This window comes from Delphinus delphis, chromosome 5, assembly GCF_949987515.2.
Source record: "Delphinus delphis chromosome 5, mDelDel1.2, whole genome shotgun sequence".
Lineage (NCBI taxonomy): Eukaryota > Metazoa > Chordata > Mammalia > Artiodactyla > Delphinidae > Delphinus > Delphinus delphis.
The window spans coordinates 118,768,306-118,788,502 of NC_082687.1; the positions used below are offsets into that span (position 1 = coordinate 118,768,306).

General features: G+C 39.6%; 1 protein-coding gene across 3 annotated transcripts in view; it reads right to left on the minus strand.

The window, feature by feature from the left end:
- The window catches only part of PRDM5 (PR/SET domain 5), a 206,842-nt gene that overhangs the window by 115,246 nt on the left and 71,399 nt on the right, over positions 1-20,197 (minus strand). The window lies entirely within an intron of this gene.

Below are 20,197 nucleotides of genomic sequence, written 5' to 3' on the forward strand. Positions count from 1 at the left end.
ATAGTAACTAAGAAATCATTTTTAAGATACACTGAGTATCATGGGCTCATGAAAAGTTACTGCTCCGTTTTTTCTATCTCCACTTGATCTGAACACTGAAAAAGGAAACTGACAATATTTAGTCACCTGGCAAATAAACTACAAATATATATTAAAGATAGTGATATTTATACCTACCAAATGAAATAAGGATAATTATTTAAATTTCTAAAAGTTAAATTTTGCATCATTAATTGGCTTTATGCAGTAACACCTTGTGGAGGTCCATAAATGCAGGAGAAAATAAATTTGTTAAGTAATGGTGTCATTTCTGAACCCAAACAGAGAGCAATGAGATATCAATGACTTAATTATGATTAATATAAAATGCAAAACTGAAAGAAGAAAACTTTCAAGTTATAACACAAACCAGAGGAACTGCAAATGAACCCTGAAAGAATTTCCAAAAAGCTGGACCGGCAATAGAAAAAACACTTAGATACCTGGGAGGTTCAAAACATTGACTGGGTCATCACATGTACCTAAATCCCACTAAAATGACAGAAGAAGAAGAAAGCAAGTTCCACCCTTAACATACCACCATTTTTTAGAAAATTCTAGAAGAAGAAATTAGCCAGGGTTGCTAACGCAGAAGAAATCTCAACCCATAACAGACTGAGAAGAGGAATGCAGCAAAGAATAACCCAAGGAAACCCCAGAGAAACTTCATACTTGGAACCAACGATACAAAAAGCCCCTCTGGGGCTTCCCTGGTGGCGCAGTGATTGAGAGTCCGCCTGCCGATGCAGGGGACGCGGGTTTGTGCCCCGGTCCGGGAAGATCCCACATGCCGCGGAGCGGCTGGGCCCGTGAGCCATGGCCGCTGAGCCTGTGCGTCCGGAGCCTGTGCTCCGCAACGGGAGAGGCCACAACAGTGAGAGGCCCGCATACCGAAGAAAAAAAAAAAAGCCCCTCTAGGCCTGGGGCCAATTACCAGGGAAGCCAGAACTGGGGCTGCTTAGCCGGCAGTCCCCAGGAGAAACACACTGAATTGATGTCTTTTACACAGCTGAGGATTTGTTCTGGGAGGGCTCCTAGCTTGGCTGCTGAGGATAAAGAGAAGCAAAGCATAACCCGAATTGCGGTGGGCAAGTGAGGGAAAGAAGAAGGACAAGAAGCTCCACCCAGGAGTGAAATCCAATAAAGCGAAGAACACAGAACAAAGCCTCCTCTCCTCTGGCAATACCATAGCACCTAGGTGAGGGAGGGGGAGACAGAGGAGGAGGAGAAACCTGTAATGAATGTATGCGTGTATATATATGTATGTATACACAAGCAGAACCCCATGAAAAACTGGAAAATATGCATCAAACTGTTATAAAGTTATCATTTTGAGGCTGGGAGAAGTAGGAGTCTATATTGAATACTGTTTTAGTTTCTTCTTACAACAAAGATTACTTTGCAATTTAAAAATGCAATTTTAAAAACAATAAATATTAGAAAATTCCATGGATGAGGCAGAAATTATGATCACATTTATCAAATATTGTGTAAGGGGAGGACTGACTCAGAAGTTCAAAGCAATGAAGCACATTAACCATTAGCTGCAGTTGATTAAATGAAGTTCCTGTAATATATTACAGCATTCTTGGAAGTTCACGAATTTCATACCTCCAGAAACACAGAAAGTTATTTCTAATTAAGAACACAGTTAACTTCTACACAACTGTTACTTTTAATGCAACAAAAACTAATGTGGACACTCAGCAAAAGAAAGATTTCTTTTTCAATTAACTCAGAAGCGCACTTTCCAGGTTTTGGAAACTACTTGCTAAAAGAGTCACCAAAGCAACAAAGGGCTCACCTAATGAAGATTTCAGAAAATAATCATAAACCTTAGTGGTTATCTGATCAATATCCAAGAAAGTTAACTGAAATGTCTTTCCAGCATATTAGTCATTCATTTTATAATGAATGACCTTCATAGCACCAAGAGAAGATAATCATTTTTAATTGTGAAACATGATAGCATTAACTTAAACAGCAATCGTAAGACACAACATGCCTATTTAGGGGTTCTGTAATAAAAGAAAATTTTAACATACCAGTTAAAACTTCAATTTAACAAAAGTAATGGCTGCATTACAAGCTCCAAGGATCAAGTACATGTTCTATCTGTATGCCAAACATGTGATAAGAGGAATGTCATGACAGGTATTGCTCCAATCTATTTATTTAATGCAGATAGATATCTAGATATCTCTCTACATATAATTCCTACCACTACCCAGACCAAGAGCCTCTTCCTTTTCATTTGCCACCACAATAAAAGTATTGTAAGAAGTATCCTGTTAAATTGCTTCCTTACTGATTTAATCACTCAACAACCTTTCATTATATTATTCTCCTTCTTCAAAACCTCTGATTGTTAGAACCTACCAGATTTCTAATCCCTGGAGCGCTCTCAAACTCTCTGGGGTTATTTTCCCCACCTGTAGGTTCATCCCAGGCCCAATCTCCAGCCCTTTGGCAAGAAGGATTTAAACAGCGTTGACCTAACACTACGGGACTGAGCATCAACTCCCAGTGGTCATTAGGCTGGCCATGACCTCCAGCTTTGATAACTGTTTTAATATTCTGATCCTTAAATTTACTTCTCTTTATTTCAGCTATGGTTTCTGGTCATTGGGTTTGTGGCTTATTCCCCTGAACACAGTTCCTCCTAGCAGAGGCACTCCTTGCATTTACATTTTAGGGATTAAGCACCTGCCTGGGACTTTGCCTGGGGGCTGGGGTCCTGCTTATGGTTCCTGTCATGAGCTCTGGGTGACTTCGCTGAAAATTCAACTTTAATTGAAAGAAAGCTGTTCAACATCACGGTGTGTTCAGAAGCAAATATTCCTTAGTCCCTGGTTTTCACCGTATTGGTGATCCAGATACAACAGAGAGAGTGATTTTACAACTGTTATGCATCTCCTGCATTACTGTCCAGCATTATGAATTTTTTGTGTTCTTCAGTCTTGTTTCATTTTGCTTTATTTGTATAACGTCTTCAGCAAATTATGTCTACTATAAGCTGTTTGTAATATCAAAAAGTTACAACAGCCTAAACATCCAACAAAATAAGTTGAAAAAGAATAAATGTCTAACAATTGGCTTTAAAAGATTTATCAAATGTCATTTGTATAGAAAAAAACATATATCAATGTGCCCCCCAAAGAAAAAGATATGAACAAAGGTGTCAACAGACTTTGTTTCTAAACAGAGGAAATTGTATTTTGCATAGTCTCCTGCTAGCCCACATGTTTCAATTTTTCTAGAGTTAACAAGTATTACTTTTGTAGTAAAAGGAAAAAGTAAATAATAAACAAACCGGGTTCCGTGACACCAGGAATTGGTACTAAGTAGTAACTAAGAGCTTTGGGATGGCCACGGTTCAAGTCTCCTTCTATGACTAATGAGCTGTGGAACTGAGCAAACAGCTTCATCTCTCAAACCACCAGTTTCCTCATCTATAAAATGGAGAAAATAATGCTGCCTATCTCATAGGCTCGTTGTGAGGATTAAAGGTGAGAATATTTGTAAAATCTAGCAAGGTGCCTGGCACAAGTTAAGTATTCATTAATGATAAGTACTGCTATCATTATTAGTATTACTATTAAACAAAACTTGAAAGTCAGTGATTATTTATTTTTCCAAATTTGTTTCCATTAGACTGTCACATAAGCTAAGCTGCTATGACGATGCTCAATTTCATTTGGCTGAAATGGTGTCAGCCAACATATAATTCAACTCCACGGCCTGCCTACCAGAGCTCTGAACTGCTCTGGATTTCTGACTGTCATGCTCTGTTCACTTGCTAACGTGCTAATGTTTTACTCTGGTTTGGACCTCAGGTACCAATTGCTCATCTGATCTATACTATACCTTAAGTGACCAACCATCTACTTTCCCTGAGGGGTTTCCATGACATGCGGTTTTCAGTGCTGAAACTGAGAGAGTCCTGGGCAGGCCAGGACAGTGAGTCACTCTAGCTACACCCATCATGCTCTCCAAAGCACACTCTAAGCTCTCCTTAAGATTTCCTGGGGCTTCCCTGGTGGCGCAGTGGTTGGGAATCCGCCTGCCAGTGCAGGGGACATGGGTTCCTGGTCTGGGAGGATCCCACATGCCGCGGAGCAACTGAGCCCGTGCACCACAACTACTGAAGCCTGTGGCGCCTAGAGTCTGTGCTCCGCGGCGGGGGAGGCCACTGCAATGAGAAGCCTGCAACAAAGAGTGGTCCCAACTCACCACAACTAGAAAAAGCCTGTGTGCAGCAACAAAGACCCAACGCAACCAAAACAAACAAACAAATAAATAAAAACAAACAAACAGATTTCCTGGGACTTCTCTGGCGTCCAGTGGTTAAAACTCCGTGCTTCCACTGCAGGGGGCACGGGTTCAAACCCTGGTTGGGGAACTAAGATCCCACAGGGCACGTGGTGCAGCCAAAAAAAAAAAAAAAAGATTTCCTGACAATAATATTTGCTGCTCCCCCCACAGTATCCAACAGCTCAGGATTCTCAATATGTGGTACCAGTCCTGTCCCAAATACGGCTCCAATGGCTTACCAATTGGTAATCTAAACCCATACTTCATCCTCTCATCCCCAACTATCCTTCGAGTTAACCTGCCTTCTGTTCTTCAGTCCAACTGGTACACCTCCTCTCAGAAAACACTGAACTCATTCCTCCTCAGTACAACTGCAAAGATGCCACCTGGCCTCCCGGCTACGACTTCTCAGCAGCGTCTGAGCCACAGCTCACGTTCACCCTCCATGAAACCTTTTTTAATCTACTAAATTCATGTAGGTTCCAGGAGTTCTTCAACTGGACACTTACCTGTAATTTATTTCTGTGGTTTTCATCATTTAATTCATGTGATCAACGACATTCATGTGTTCCTCTTGTCTCCCCAAACAAAGATGGTTTCCTCAAGGTAGTGAACAAGAATTGCCGTGTATCCCCACAGCACAAGCTATACTCATAAGAGTTGCTCAATATGTTACAAATATGCATAGTAAAAGAGAACACTAATATGCTTGTGTCTACAGAAGAAAAGCACTTGCTAGTAAAAAGTTCAGTGATATCTGCCTTCATTTACTTTTGGTGGGAGGCTATTACAGTAGTCCAGTCACGGACAGGGGTGACATGGGAGGATTATGGCAGGGAAACAGTGGCAATGGTGAGAAGTAATCAGATTCTGAGTATGATCTGAGAAGAAGCTGACAGCATTTCCTGACAGACTGTATATGGAGTGTGGGAGGAGGAGAAGGGTCAAGGAGGAGAACAAGGTGATGAAGTTTTCCCTCAAGAGTTCACAGATGTTACTCCGTTTAATAATAATTCTTCCTAAGGATTCAAACTAAAACACCAACGACACATTTTTGCTTTAAACATGTATCTTCTCTGTATGTATAAATGTATTTTCATGTGGTCCTTCACTCAGGGGCCTAAGAATATTAGTCAATTCAGCCGTTTTAAAGCTAATTACTATTCTTTCTTTCTTTCTTTTTTTTCTTTTGTGGCCATACCGCTCAGCCTGCGGGATCCTAGCTCCCAGACCAGGGATCGAACCCAGGCCCTCGGCAGTGAAAGCGCACAGTCCCAACCACTGGACCACCAGGGAATTCCCTAAAGTTAATTTCTATTCTTCAACAAGTCTGCAAAGTAAGAGTCATTCAAAATCCCCAATGGAAAAAAATTTATTTTAGATAATAAACTACTTGCAAAGCTCTTCCTCTGGACAGCCAATGCATTCTGATAACAAAAGCATAGAATTCTGATGTTTCTTAGGAAAGCTGAAAAAAATAGTGGTGGCTTGGATTTTATTAGTCATCACTGTGATAACATCACGTATTATGGAATTCAGATTTACATGCAAATTTACACACACAAAAACGTCTCTGAGAATTCTGAGTGTCAGAGTTTCCGAAACAAACTTATGTAATGAAGACAAACAAATCCAGAAAAAAGCAATAATCTGACTGGGATGATTCAACAGGAAAGTCAGAGGTAGTGCCATGTGGTACGGCCACTACAGAGCATTCTCTTGAGGCAGGGGGCTCCACCGAAGTTTGTATGCACTGAAAGAATCATTTCTGAATTCAGAAATGATAGGAGAATAGCCCTATGAACAGACGTATTCAACTGTCATGAATTTTGAATGTGTTAACTTAGTGTAAATAAAAATACTATCATCAGGGCTTCCCTGGTGGCGCAGTGGTTGAGAGTCCGCCTGCCGATGCAGGGGGTGCGGGTTCATGTCCTGGTCCGGGAAGATCCCACATGCCGCGGAGCGGCTGGGCCTGCGCGTCCGGAGCCTGCGCTCCGCAACAGGAGAGGCCATAACAGTGAGAGGCCCGAGTAAAAAAAAAAAAAAAAAAAATACTATCATCAATACCAATATCTCATACCACACTAGGAACCTATTCTTCGCTTACCAGGGTACCTTAGCACACTGACTGGGAAGTTCCACCACAGGAATCAGTCCGTGGGCAAAGGAATCCCAGACCCCGCTCCAGAGCAAGAACCCAGGCCTAGGGAGGAGGCCGAGGATAGTGGGATCTAGGAACTGATACTATTCTGCCACTCTCCGGCTATGCGGGCATCTCCCTTATCCCTGTGGGCCTCAACTTCCTCAACCATAAAGCAGAAAAAAATAATACCCCGTCAAAAGACAGCTTTGGCCTTCACTCTTGGGCTCTTTCCCCTTAGGCAAGTCTCCTATTATGTCTGGAAAATGACTGAGGTGAACTTTATTCTCTCATTCCTTCCAGAGATGGATTCAAGCACAAGTGAAATAAACTCATCTTCATGAGAACCGAGTTAATGAATATGAAGGGAAAAGTACGCCTACGTGCTGATGTGATCACGGCTTTTCCTCTCGGGCCTCACTCTACCGGAAGGAATGAAATGGAGAGACCCATTTAACTGGGCTGTCAAGGAAAAGCTGGAATATACAACCTTGTGAGGTCAGAGGGCCCCTCCTTGGAAATTACATCAGATAATGTAAGCCATCACTTGGTAAGATTTTGTCAACGTGACTGCTTCTGTACTGTGACCACAGTTAGGACCAAATAAACTAAACATGCCTTCCAGTCTAATCCTTTCTGATTCTACCACTATTTCAAAACATTTACTCCTGGATATCTAGGAGATGTAACTAAATTTCCTATCTCCCTTCGACATCCGACATTATGTATAAACCTCAACTTTCTCTGACAATTTGCCCATTGTCCCTTCTGAAGTACCACGCCTCACTAGGATAGATTTCCTGAACTCATGCATTTGAGGTTCAGTTCTGCTATTTCTAAACAGCAAAAGTAACTGTCTCTTGTTTTGCAAAGAAATACTAATCCTCACTGTGTGCAAATAAACATAACTCCAGAAGAGGCCATGGGTGACTTGGTATTTCAGCTGCATCTGTCTGTAACTTAACTTGGTATTTGCTTATTTTTTGGCAGACTGCTGTCCACATGTGGACTATGTAAGAAAAACCACGATTTTGAAATTGGCAAAGGCCCAATTCACTGTACTGAAAAGGTAGTAAGCTGCGAAAATCCAGATTATCTAGCTAAGACGACTAATGGGTAATCAGCACAAAAGGAAGTCTCTTCAGAACAATGCTTGGTCTTACAAATTCAAACAATCTATACCAGTGTGGGGCGGGGGAAGTTTGGACTTCTACTCAATAATCAATAGAAGTAGGAGACAAGTGACGAAGGTGGAGAAAAGAAAATATAATGAAATAGTGAAAATTCCATATTTAATATCCTGTCACTTAACTCTTCCTTACTAAAATCCTGAATCAGTCTCAACATCAGGTCTAAGAGCTCCATACACAAAACTAAAACAATCAGGAAAAAAAAATCATTTCCGCAGCAAAGTTCACCGACTGTATCTATTAATTTTGAACTAACAATAAACCAAAAATCCTTAAAATGAGACATAACTATGACAGATCATAGCATTCCAGTTTATCCACCACTCCCCTCCCAGTAGGAGGACGGTGGTAAGCAGCCATGTGGCTCAGAGTGCTGCAGGTGGGGGGCATGCTGTATCAGGTTTGACCAGGTGACTTGCACTGACCCATGAGATGTGATTAGAAGCAAAGTGACCCATGTCCAAGGGAAAGCTTTCAGAGCCATCACATGTTTGGGTCACTGCTCTTTCCCCTCTGTCAGGAAAATGCATGTCCCTGATAAGGGCTGTTCCTTCAGACACCAAGTAGAATGGAGCTGTGGACAGAATCGCAGCTTCCATCAGCCCATACTTGTGTGCACAAGAAATAAATCTTCACTGCTATAAACCACTAAGAGTTTAAGGATGTTTGTTAGAGCAGTCTTCTTGGCAAAAGTTGACCAATACCATAATTTAGGCAAAATAACATTTTTAAAAATTATTTTGAGAGTAAGAAGAAAACATCTCGCAATCAAGGAAAACAGTATTTAAAACAGTGAATAGTGCAGGATAAGCTAATTTCATGTTTAAAGTGCATTCAAGTTCCTGTAAGAAAAATGAAGACAAATGCAAATAAAACTGTCTCTTTTCTAATCACAACTCATAATTAGCCACATAGCAAGAAAAAAATTTAATATGATTCCTAGGAACGGGATACCATATGAAACAAAAAATCAAATCTATAAGCAAAGAATATCAATTACAAATCACTAACACATATACGTATCTCTCTTTGAGGAGTTCAAGCAAAGATAGTAATGTCTGAAGCATCATAAGAAACAAATCTGACATCATAGAGAAAAAAGTCAAGAGGAAAAATGAGAAGAATAAAAAGAAAAATTTGCTATATAGAAAAGAAGTGATGTGATCCTAAGAAACTGGCTCTTCACAGAAAAAAAAAAAACTACTATACCTCAGCTACTTTATTTAAAGGTAAGTTATCAATATTGACAGGCCAAAAAATTCTAGAATAAGATAATGCTATGGAGAATAGGGTAGCTATTTTATATACAAGGGATTAGAAGGCATATTGTGTTCCTACAGTACAGTTGCTCTATTTTTTTATATACAATGTTTAAAGGTTGCTTTCCATTTACAGTTATTATAAAATATTGGCTATATTTCCCATGTTGTACAATACATCCTGGAGCCAATCTTATACCCAATAGTTTATACTTCCTACTCCCCCATCCCTCCCCTTCTCTCCCCGCTGGTAACCACTAGGTTTGTCGTTTATCTGTTGAGTCTGCTTCTTTTTTGTTATATTCACTGTTTGTTGTATTTTTTTTCGATTCCACATATAAGTGATAACATGCAGTATTTGTCTTTCTCTGTCTGACTTATTTCACTTAGCATAATGCCATCCAAGTTCACCCATGTTATTGCAAATGGCAACATTTCATTCCCTTTTTTGCTCTATTTTATATTGGAAATGCTTTTTTTTTTTTGCGGTACGCGGGCCTCCCACTGTTGTGGCCTCTCCCGTTGCGGAGCACAGGCTCCGGACGCACAGGCTCAGCGGCCATGGCTCACGGGCCCAGCCGCTCCGCGGCACGTGGGATCTTCCCAGACCGGGGCACGAACCCGTGTTCCCTGCATTAGCAGGTGGACTCTCAACCACTGCGCCACCAGGGAAGCCCTGGAAAGGCTTTTAACTGACATTCAATTAACTGATTCCCAGATTTACCTGACACTCTGCACATCCTAAAATCTGCCGAATGACGGCCAAGGCCACATACTCTCAGTCAGCAGCCTGCTCCCTGGTTTGCCTGCACACTCCTGTCCTCATCACTTGACTTGCTTGCTTGAGTCCCAAGGGTCAGCTGTGTTTGTTCCCACACCGGTTTATGCCACTGGTACAAGTTACTGTAATTATGTAACTTAGCTAAACACTACATAAAGCAAAAATATATGAGTCAGAAAAAATTCAATAGTTTCTAAGAAGATCAACTGAAGGTTTTGGAAAGACTTGCAAAGCAACCTGAGTTTAGAATCCTTCTCTTTTTATGACTTCCTCCCATCTTTTATAATTGCTTTCCTTTGTGTAATTTGACAGCTTTTTTAAAGCCTTACCTTTGTGTCTTTTAGTAAAACTGGATACTATACAGAGTGGTTATGAAAAAAAATACGGTAGCAAACTCTAGTGAGAGAACCTAAACACAGAATCAAAAAGAATTTGGTCACAGATCAAAAACTTGGCAAATAAATGTATATTTCTAAAACAAGTTAAAATGCAATGGTTGAAATATCAATTCTATGATAATTCTTTTTCTATTAATTGACCAAGTACTGGTCCATATCACATCAGAAAACAGGGTCTCACCCAAATTATTATATAAGCAAGCCAGAGCTATAGGTCCCCCAAACGTTCCTCCCTAACCATCTGGCTGGTCCTCTCAAAGTATTTACCCTTGATCTGTATTTATTTAGCTGTAGCCCCAACTGGGCTGTAAAGTGCACGGGGAAGGGTCTATTTACCTGTATTATATATAAATTATCATTCACCAAACAGTCATCATTCTAAACTGCATAAGCCTTAGCTAAGCACACTCCCTTCTCCTGTCTCCTCCCTTCCCCAAAGACTCCCAGCTCCCTGAGGGCAGGCACTCTAGTATATTCCTCTTTGTATGAATCTCAATACTGATGCAACACCTTGCTCACGGAAGGGTGTCAACAAAGGATCTGCTGAATTGAACTAAGTAAGAGGGAAACAAATGCAATTTCCTTTTGAATTAATAAGACAGTGAAAGCAAGATTCAGGGAAGTGAAACTCACTACAAAAAGAGTTCTAGAATCCATTTCCCAACCCTAACAAATTCTTAAGAATTCAAATGTTAGCCAACACTTGGGAATACTTCAACCAACTGGAAATAAGGGAACAAATTAGACAAGCAGATGTGCTCCCTAGAAAGAAGACCAGAGTCAGGCCAAGCACACCCCACTCAACATACCTAGAGTTAATTCAAAAACCTGTTAAAGAAACTGAATATTCATTCAACACATTTATTGTAGCACATAATGTGCACAGTACTGCAGAATACTCACATTCACAAGAATACCCATATTTGTTCCTGTCCTGAAGCACTTGAAATGCTCTCAGTGGAAACAACAAAATGGTTAAATTACAATAAAGTGCAAAAAGGGTCAAGACAGTTGCACAAAGAGTAGCAGCTGTAGAATTTTGGGAGGTAATTTCACAACAGTGTTTGAAATTCACAAGCTGGATGGGTTTTGCACAAGATAAGATCATGAGAAAATGGGTTTATTAAAGTAGGGAGAAGGACATCAGCAAAGTCACAGCATCACAGAGGGTATATTTGCCCTATGAAAAGAACAAACCTAGCTAGAACATTGGGCATTACAGAAAAGTTGCAGAAAACTAGACAGAAAAAGCAGCTTCAACACATGGAAGTACTGAAAAGTTAGGCACAGATTAACCATGCCCTGTGAATTACAGCATTTGAGGAAAATTACAAGGCAACCACAAGAGGCTGACGTGACAGAAAAAAGACTGAAAGCAGAAAACTGTAAGATATTTTTTAATTTGATCAATGTGATGGTATAGTTCATGTGTCAACTTGGCTGTACCACAGGGTTTCCAGATATGTGGTCAAACATTATGCTGGGTATGTCAGTGTGAGTGTTGCTGGATGACCTTAACATGTGAATCAGTAGACTGAGTAAAGCAGACTGCCCTGCACAGCGCGCGTGGGCCTCATCTAATCAGTTGAAGGCTTGAACAGAATAAAGGCTGACCTGTCAGGGAGTAAGAGCGATTTCCTTCTGCCTGACTGCCTTCAAAGTGGGACATTGGCTTTTTCCCGACTTTGGACTCAAGCTGAAACATCGGCTCTTCCTGTGTCTCAAGCCTAAGGGCCTTCAGACTTGAACTACACCACTGATTATCCTGGTTCTCAGACCTTCAGACTTAGACTGGAACTAGGTCTCCAGCTTGCTGACTCATCCTGCAGCTCTTGGGACTTGTCAGCCTCCACAATCACGTAAGCCAGTTCCTTATAAGGAATCTCTTTATATATATATACACACATACACACACATACATCCTATTCATTGTTTCCCTGGAGAACCCTAGCTAATAAAATCAAACTTAAAATTTAAGATGTTTGTTATACTGTCACAATAGAATCTATATGAAAAACTAAAGTACATTTGAAATACCTTCTGGTGAAAGAAAACATATTAACCTAGATATGAGTTTTTATTTTAACTAAAATGAAACTTCTGATAGAGATAAGTAATTCATTTGAAAAAAGAATTTTTTGAGCACTTTACGTACCAAGAACTATGCAAGGACTAAGTATAATGTAGTGAAATAAAACAGATACAGTGCCTACCTTCAAAGAGCTTACAGACTGGGAGTGGAGTCTGCCATGAATCAACCACCAGAGAAATGGAAAATGACTTGATAAGTTTGAGAGCAGAGAGGGACACGGTGCTACTGGAGCATGTAGCGGAGAGAGCTCACCTCCTCCAGCATTAAGGGACGGCTTCCTGGTAATGTGATAACTTAGCTTGGATTCCAAGGACACAAATAAGAAGAACCCAGCAAAGGGAAAATGCATGTGCGAAGCAATGGAAGGGACTCAGACATTTAATAGCTGGCAAAAAGTATAAGGTGCAAAAAAAAAAAGAAAGAAAGAAAGAAAAAGGCTGGCTAGGATGGTAGGTGGATTCGGAGAAGCCAAAGGAAGAGATGTTTCAGGACGGAGGCACTTGTCAGCAACACCTAATGCTGCTGCAAAGATCTAGCAAAAAGCCTTGAGTGGCTTAGTGACCTGGAGAGCAGTGGTGACCTGAGAGAGAACAACTGGAAGGCTTAGGGAGGAAGAAGCCTGGTCAGTGTGGGCACTGGTGGTGAGAAAAACGGAGCATATAGACAATTCAGGGAAGGAGAAAGGGTCCCTGCTGGAAGGGAATATGGAATCAAGAGGGAAAGACTTTGAATAGAAAGAGAAACTTGATGTTTAAAACCAATGAAAAGAATCCTGTTGAGTGTGAGAGGGTAAATATCAAACGGAAAAAAGGGATAACCTACATTGTAAGTGTTCACCAGGAGGAGATACACGGGTGGAAGGCCTGCTCTTAGGAAAGAGAAGGGACCCTTCTCTGTGTGGGAGAAAGGAGAGAGAAGAGGTGCGGCTGTAAGTAGGTGTGCATGTTTGATGTCAGAAGTTGCGGAACCTGTAAGTATTATTTTTATCACTTTTCTTAACATTCACCAAAATAAATGAAAAATGTATCTTCTTAGAACATCTTTTTAATTTTCAAGTATTTACACACATTAAAACAGGTTATTTTCTTTTATAGAAGCATACTCCTGACTACTGAACCCCCAAATCAAGTGTACAAATAACTTTTGCCTGTGATTTCTCCTGTCTCACAGTAACATATTTCACTAATTTTGGCAATAGGTCAATTGTAAACATCTCTGCAATTTCATTTATTAAAAATGTATTTAATGACTAAATGGGTAAAGGTGGTCAAAAGGTATGAACTTCCAGTTATGAAATAAGTCTTAGGGATACAATGTACAGCATGGTGAACAAAAAGAAATACTATTTGAAGTATATATTCGTCACTGCTTTAAAATGTACATGTATTCCTCTGAGTCTTCTAGATAAAAATTGGGCTCAGCATCCCTCTCTCTCTGGGAGAACCTGGATACCAAAATGGCATGTCCGACTAACTGGGTCAGAAAGCTCTGCTCTACCACTTCTAGGCTTTATAAACTTGAGCTCAGCTTTTTCATCTACAGAATGGGTAAAATACTACTACTTTTGGGGGGAACTGTTGGAATTAAATGAAATAATGCTGATGCAAAAATTCTACAAATTTTTATAATGGGCCAAAGTCGCACAGTTTGAAATCTCATTTCATAAGCATGGATAATCTGTTTTCATTTGTTTTGTTTTCACTTACTGATTGACTTTCTAGAGGTAAAAATATCGTGGGGTTTCCTATGGGTTTTAGATGATGTCAAGAGAGTATTAACATATGTGTTACCTGACAGCAAGGTGCCAAGTATTTCAAGGGATTATTATGAATCTCCCTTATGTACAACATGATATTGGTCCTACTGAATTGAAACAAAGCAGTATATATTTATAGAAGTTTAACAGAAGCATATAAATGCTTGATAATAAGCATTTTCAATCTGAAAAAGTAGAAAAATAAAAGCTACATATAAGCACACTACATTCCAAAGTCTAGAAGTGGGCACAGAATTAAGTCACATAGGGAAAGCTCTCAAAAGCCTAGCTGGCTATACATGCTATTGCTTGAAGAAAAGTAGGGTAAATGCTCAGCAAGAATGACCATGTGCCTTTTTGTTCCTGTCTCCTGTCTGAAAAACTAATAGAACAGACAGATGTGTAAACCACCATAAAGTGTACACAACTATATCTCAAAGGACTTACTTAACCACAGGAAAAGAAACCAGGAAATGCTGCTTTAATCTCTGCGCACTGAGGTGAATTTAATAAAAATGCTCATTAAATCCCAACTTAAGAAATCACAGACACATTAGTCAATTGATTACCCATTTAATTAAGTACAGTAGGCCCTCCGTATCCCACATCCATGGGTTCTGCACCTGAGGATACACAGAGCTGACTATACTACACCATTTTATACATAAGGGATTTGAGCACCCACAGATTTCAGTATATATAAGGGTCCTGGAACCAATCTCCCACGGATACTGAAGGATGACCCTGTAATAAAAAGTGTGTATAGTTTTGACATAAATCAGTCATGATAATGATACATTTAATTACTTTCTAGACTCCTGTTAAACAAAGTTCCAAGTGAAAGGAAAGGCCATACTCAAGCTCAGAACTCCTCCTCCACTGGACTCTGTTCCTTCTGGACGCAATGAAGCACCACAGACAGTGGCCTACAACCCAGTAAGCAGTCGTCCTTTCTCCTTTCCCCAACCTGTCTTTTTTGAATCCTGTGAGATTTCCAAAGAGGACTAAGACACAGTTATGGAAGATTAGATTTGGTTCTAAGGTAACATTTCTCCTAAAGCTTTGTGAGCCAGTTTCCTCAAAATCTTGAATTTAACATACTTAGCTGAATACAGTGTAACCTGGTTGTGCAGCTTACATCAATTGAAAGATACATAAATTGTAAGAGAAATTGTACACCTTCTTTTGAATATTTTATCAGTTCAATGATGGAATGTGGAACTTCACAATTTACTTTTTATTGCCTAGTAGTGGCTGAACCTTTATGAGAATCTGTTCGTGAAATGGATAGAGTCGTTTTCTCTAAATAGAAATTTCCATAGAAAACCCAACTGTCACTGATAAATAAATAAATGTGGCTAATTCTAGTGTTTTCTGTTATATGCATTACATTGATTGCACTTTGCAGTTTATTACCTATTTTAATACCAATCATTAAAAACTAAATCTAAAACGCATCATAAAATATATCTCCAATTTTGAAAAACAAAAACAAATCATTTCCTTCTTTACGTTCACACACAAAAAAATCTTGCCTGGCAACAAGTAGTATGTATACTTAATTTCAGGTGTCTAGATTTTAGTTTTAACACTTAAAAATAAATTTCATACATAATATATACGTAATATATATATAATATATATATTTATTAGTTTAATTTCTTCCTCTGATAAATGGGGTATTCATGTTGTTTGCTTCACTGCATCAATAACAACTGTCTCTTCTTTTCACTATATTTTTTAGCAACTAAAAGATTTTAAACTTTCTTCTTTTTAATTTCTACCATACCTCTTCTTAAACTTTGTAATGGCATAGGCTGGTTCCAGTGTATTTAATGCAATGTTGATTAATTCTCAAATACCAATCTTTCATTATTACATTTGTTAAATGTGATTTGAAAGAACCCTACCACTTCACAGCAAAGGCCTCCTGTCCCATTAACCTTTGCTATTTCATTCCTCTATATCCCAGGTTTCTGAGTTAGTCCAGACTGGACTGTCTAGCTATTACTCAACAGAGTATCTGAATTTAAGACTCGGATTGTCTGTGGTTATGTCTGTAAAAGGACTTGACATAATGATGAGGTGCTATTGGCCACACAGTCGTCTGGCTAAGAGATAAAAATGCCTACGCTGTAGACTGAGATGTGTACACATGTACCATACATACTCAGCAGGGACAGAGTGAAAGTGTCCCTGCCTGACCAAATACTCACATGCACGCAAACTGCAGGCCAGAGTTCAAGTGGAAGCATTTGCTCTCGGTCATTTCAAAGGAAATAGACATAAGGGTTTTCCAAGTTGACAAGGCGCATGCAACTAGGTGTACCAGTTCCGGAAAAAGTCAGCAGAGGAGTCACGTGAGCAAGCACCCACTGGGCCCCCCGAGACGCATCCATGCAGGGTGGGCAGTGTGAAAACCAACGAAACCGACACAGACTGTTCTTGAGGAACTCCGACTAGTGACAGAAATTCATAGGTGAATAAATCATTGCTCTAAGTGAGACCATCGATATATTACGTGGTTTGGGTTTCTGCTCTGGTGGTGTGGGGAATATTTTTAATTAAATATTTTTTTAAGTTTTTAATTTTAAGTTTTAAACCCAATATTAAATAGAATTTAATTCTAAATGAATAATCATAATAAATTTAAATTAAATATTAAAAGACTCAGCACCTTTTCCTCCACAAAGAATCATTTCACAGAATTTCTATTATTCAATTCTATTTCATACATTCACTATCTCTAACACCCTGTTACCAAAGGCCCCAAATCAATTAGGAAACACACACTCTTCAGCCCTCTGGCTTCCTTTCGGTTAATGCTTTGCTGGGTTACAAAATGATGAGCCTTTGAAGTGATTTCTAGGGATGCTCCCCACTAGTACCCAGCATTCACTGAAAGACAGCTGAGAGCAGGCAGAATGTAGACATGTTCTTTAGGAAACAACCAACCTGCACAAAACCTGCTTCTTTGAAAAAGCTGAAAAGTGGCTTAGCACAAACATCACAATGATCCCAAACCTATCTCTAAGGTTGCCAAACCACTGCATCTAGTAAAGGTCTCTGCACAGCACAAGACATCTTCTACGTCAGGACATTTCTTGCGTCTATAAAGTCCTAATTATCTTTCCAGAGGGAAGATAGGCCACACAGCCACAGCCAGCAAAGTCACGGTAAACAGTGGTCAAGTGCCCTTAGCAGTCGCGTGTGTCCCTGTGCATCCAACAACCGAGGTGCCCAGGGGCCGGGATCCAGGCGTCTGCAGCCACAGTCAGGGGCGGGCCCCTTATGGTTCCATCATTCCATCCAGCAGGTTGTCCTGTCAGTGGTGAATGTTTACTGAGAAGTCTTCTACATGCTTAGAATTATATTAGCTACCTTGAGAGGAATTTAGAGGAAATAAAACAGATTTCGTTCTGTTTTACGTAGAGACAAAACTATAAAGACAACAACTATGGACATGGCAGGGGTAGTGATAATGCAAATACTTGCTAACATATATTGGCACATACAGGGGTCAGGGGTTTTGCATATGTTATCTCATTTAATATAATCCTCACAAAAATCCAGTGAGGTAGGTATTATTACCACTAATTCACAAAGAGGAACAGAGTTTTAAAGATTATTTTTACTGCTATGAAAACAGGAACTAGATCATCTTTTTAACTATAATATCTCCAATGTTGAGCACAGGCCCTGGCACACAGCAGATGCTTGGGAGCTATCGGTTGACTGAACGAGTTAAATAAATTGCTCAGCCAGTGAGGTTAAGGGTCAGGAACCTACTGCTTGAAATGGCCTTCCTTAACAGTATCCGAAATGGGCTGGGTTCTGCATTCCTTCCGATTCTATATCAAGGCCTCGTTTTGTCACTGATTCTAACCTTACCCCATCCTTCTCTAAAGCGCATTCCCCCCGCTGATCACTGCTGTAGCCAGCCTTGAAGACAGCCTCCGGTGACGACCCACCTCCTGGTATCCACACTCCTGTGAAGTCTCCTCCTGCACTGTGCCATGCTGGTCTGCGTCTGTGTGACTAACAGCACGCTACAGAAATGATGGTATGGTAGGTCATTTCCAAAATTAGGTTATAAAAGACTGCTGCTTTCTCTCTCTCACATCACTCTCAGAGAAGCAAGCTGTTTCTCTCTGTCGTGAGGAGTCCTAGGGAAGGTTTACACCGTGAAGAACTGAAGCCTCCTGCTGATAGCTATGTGAGTGAACTTGGAAGTGGAATCTAATCAAGTCTTCCGAGACCAAACAGCCCCAGCTGACTACCTGACTGCAACCTCGTGACAGTCCTGGAGCCAGAACTCCAGAACCACCCAGCTAAGTTGCTCCTGAATTCCTGACCCTCAGCAAAGGTATGAATGATAAATGTTTGTTGTTTTAAGCTGTTAAAATGTGGGTGAAATTTGTTACACAGCAAATATGTAACTAATGTAACCACAAATACATAGAGATAATATAGGCTAGATAAAAATCGTTCTGAAAAATATCATATGATATCACTTATATGTGGAATCTTAAAAAAAAAGGGTACAAATGAACTTATTTACAAAACAGAAGTAGAGGCATGGATGTAGAAGACAAACTTACGGTTACCAGGGGACAGCGGGCGGGGTGGGGGAGGATAAATTGGGAGTTTGGGACTGACATAGACACATTACTATATATAAAATAGATAACTAATAAGAACCTGCTGTAGAGCACAGGGAATTCCACTCAATACTCTGTAATGGCCTATATGGGAAAAGAATCTAAAAAAAATAAAAGAGTGGATACATGTATATGTCTAACTGATTCACTTTGCTGTACATGTGAAAACTAACACAACATTGTAAATCAACTATACTCCAATAAAAATTTTTAAAATAAGAAATGAAATAAATGTTTGTCAATGCAAAAAAAAAATAGCTCAAAAGTCGAGCTCCAATAAAGCTCTAAAGTGATTCATAGAACCCTTGGATGAGTCAAAAGGCAACAACACATCCTACTTTATTGCTGGGTGACACAAGGACACTGGGAAGCAGGATGGTCTTCAATTGAGGTAGTTGAGAAAACTACCTGTATGGTTTCTGCATTGACAGACAAAGAAAATCCTACCTACTTGAAAATTTCCCCTCTACCTAACCTGACATGCTCTGATTCTGAAATTTTACTTTTTTTAATTTCAAGAGATCTAAAGGTTAACTTTATCTCATTTTTAACACATTAGCTAGCAGCTGAGACAAAAAGAAAGGAACCAAAGGGGAAAAGAGGTCAGGACAGATATTGCCTAGACATCACCTTTATATGAAAAGAAGAAAGTGCAATGCTTTGTAATGAATTATGGGTAGTTGGGGAACTTAAAAAAGATCAAGGAGTATGTGATGTAAATAACTTTAAAATATATTTTTAAAAATTAAATTGTTCTGCAAATTTTCAGCAGTTTCAAAATATGTAAATAGCAAGTTCAGACATATGGAAGTTTTTTTTTTTTTAATTGTTATTGGAGTATAGTTAGTTGATTTACAATGTTGTGTTATAGTTTCAGGTGTACAGCAAAGTGAATCAGTTATACATATACATAGACCTACTCTTTTTTAGATTCTTTTCCCATATAGGTCATTGCAGAGTATTGAGTAGCGTTCCCTGTGCTATGCAGTTGGGCCTTATTAGTTAACTATTTTATATATAGCAGTGTGTACATGTCAATCGCAATCTCCCAATTTATCCCTCCCCCGGAAGGTTTTTAAATCTGACTTTACTCCTTTATAATTTATCTCAACTCTAAGGTATTAGAGCACAGAGGTTCAGAGAGTAGACAGGGGAGATAATTCACCAGGGTTCAAATCCTATCCAGCTACCCCCAGGCTGTGTGGCTCAGACAAGTCACTTAGAGTCTCTGTGTGCTAGTATCCTCATGTGACAAAGGGAAATGATAATTATAGTGTCACAGTAAGTATTAAGGTTTTAATACATATCACCATTTACTGGCGTATAGTAAGCATGCAGAAAGGGTTAGCTGCCAACATCATCATTATTAAGGATTAACTCATCCTTCAAGGTATCACTATGTATCTTAAAGATCTCTCTATACATATTCATTTTTCCTACCAATAAACTACAACCTCATTGAAAATAATAAACTGATAAATAATAAAATTCCCCCACTCCCTGTAGGAACATACGGCAACAGTAGGGTTGGTATTTAAAACCTCATAGGACCAATTACTTGTGA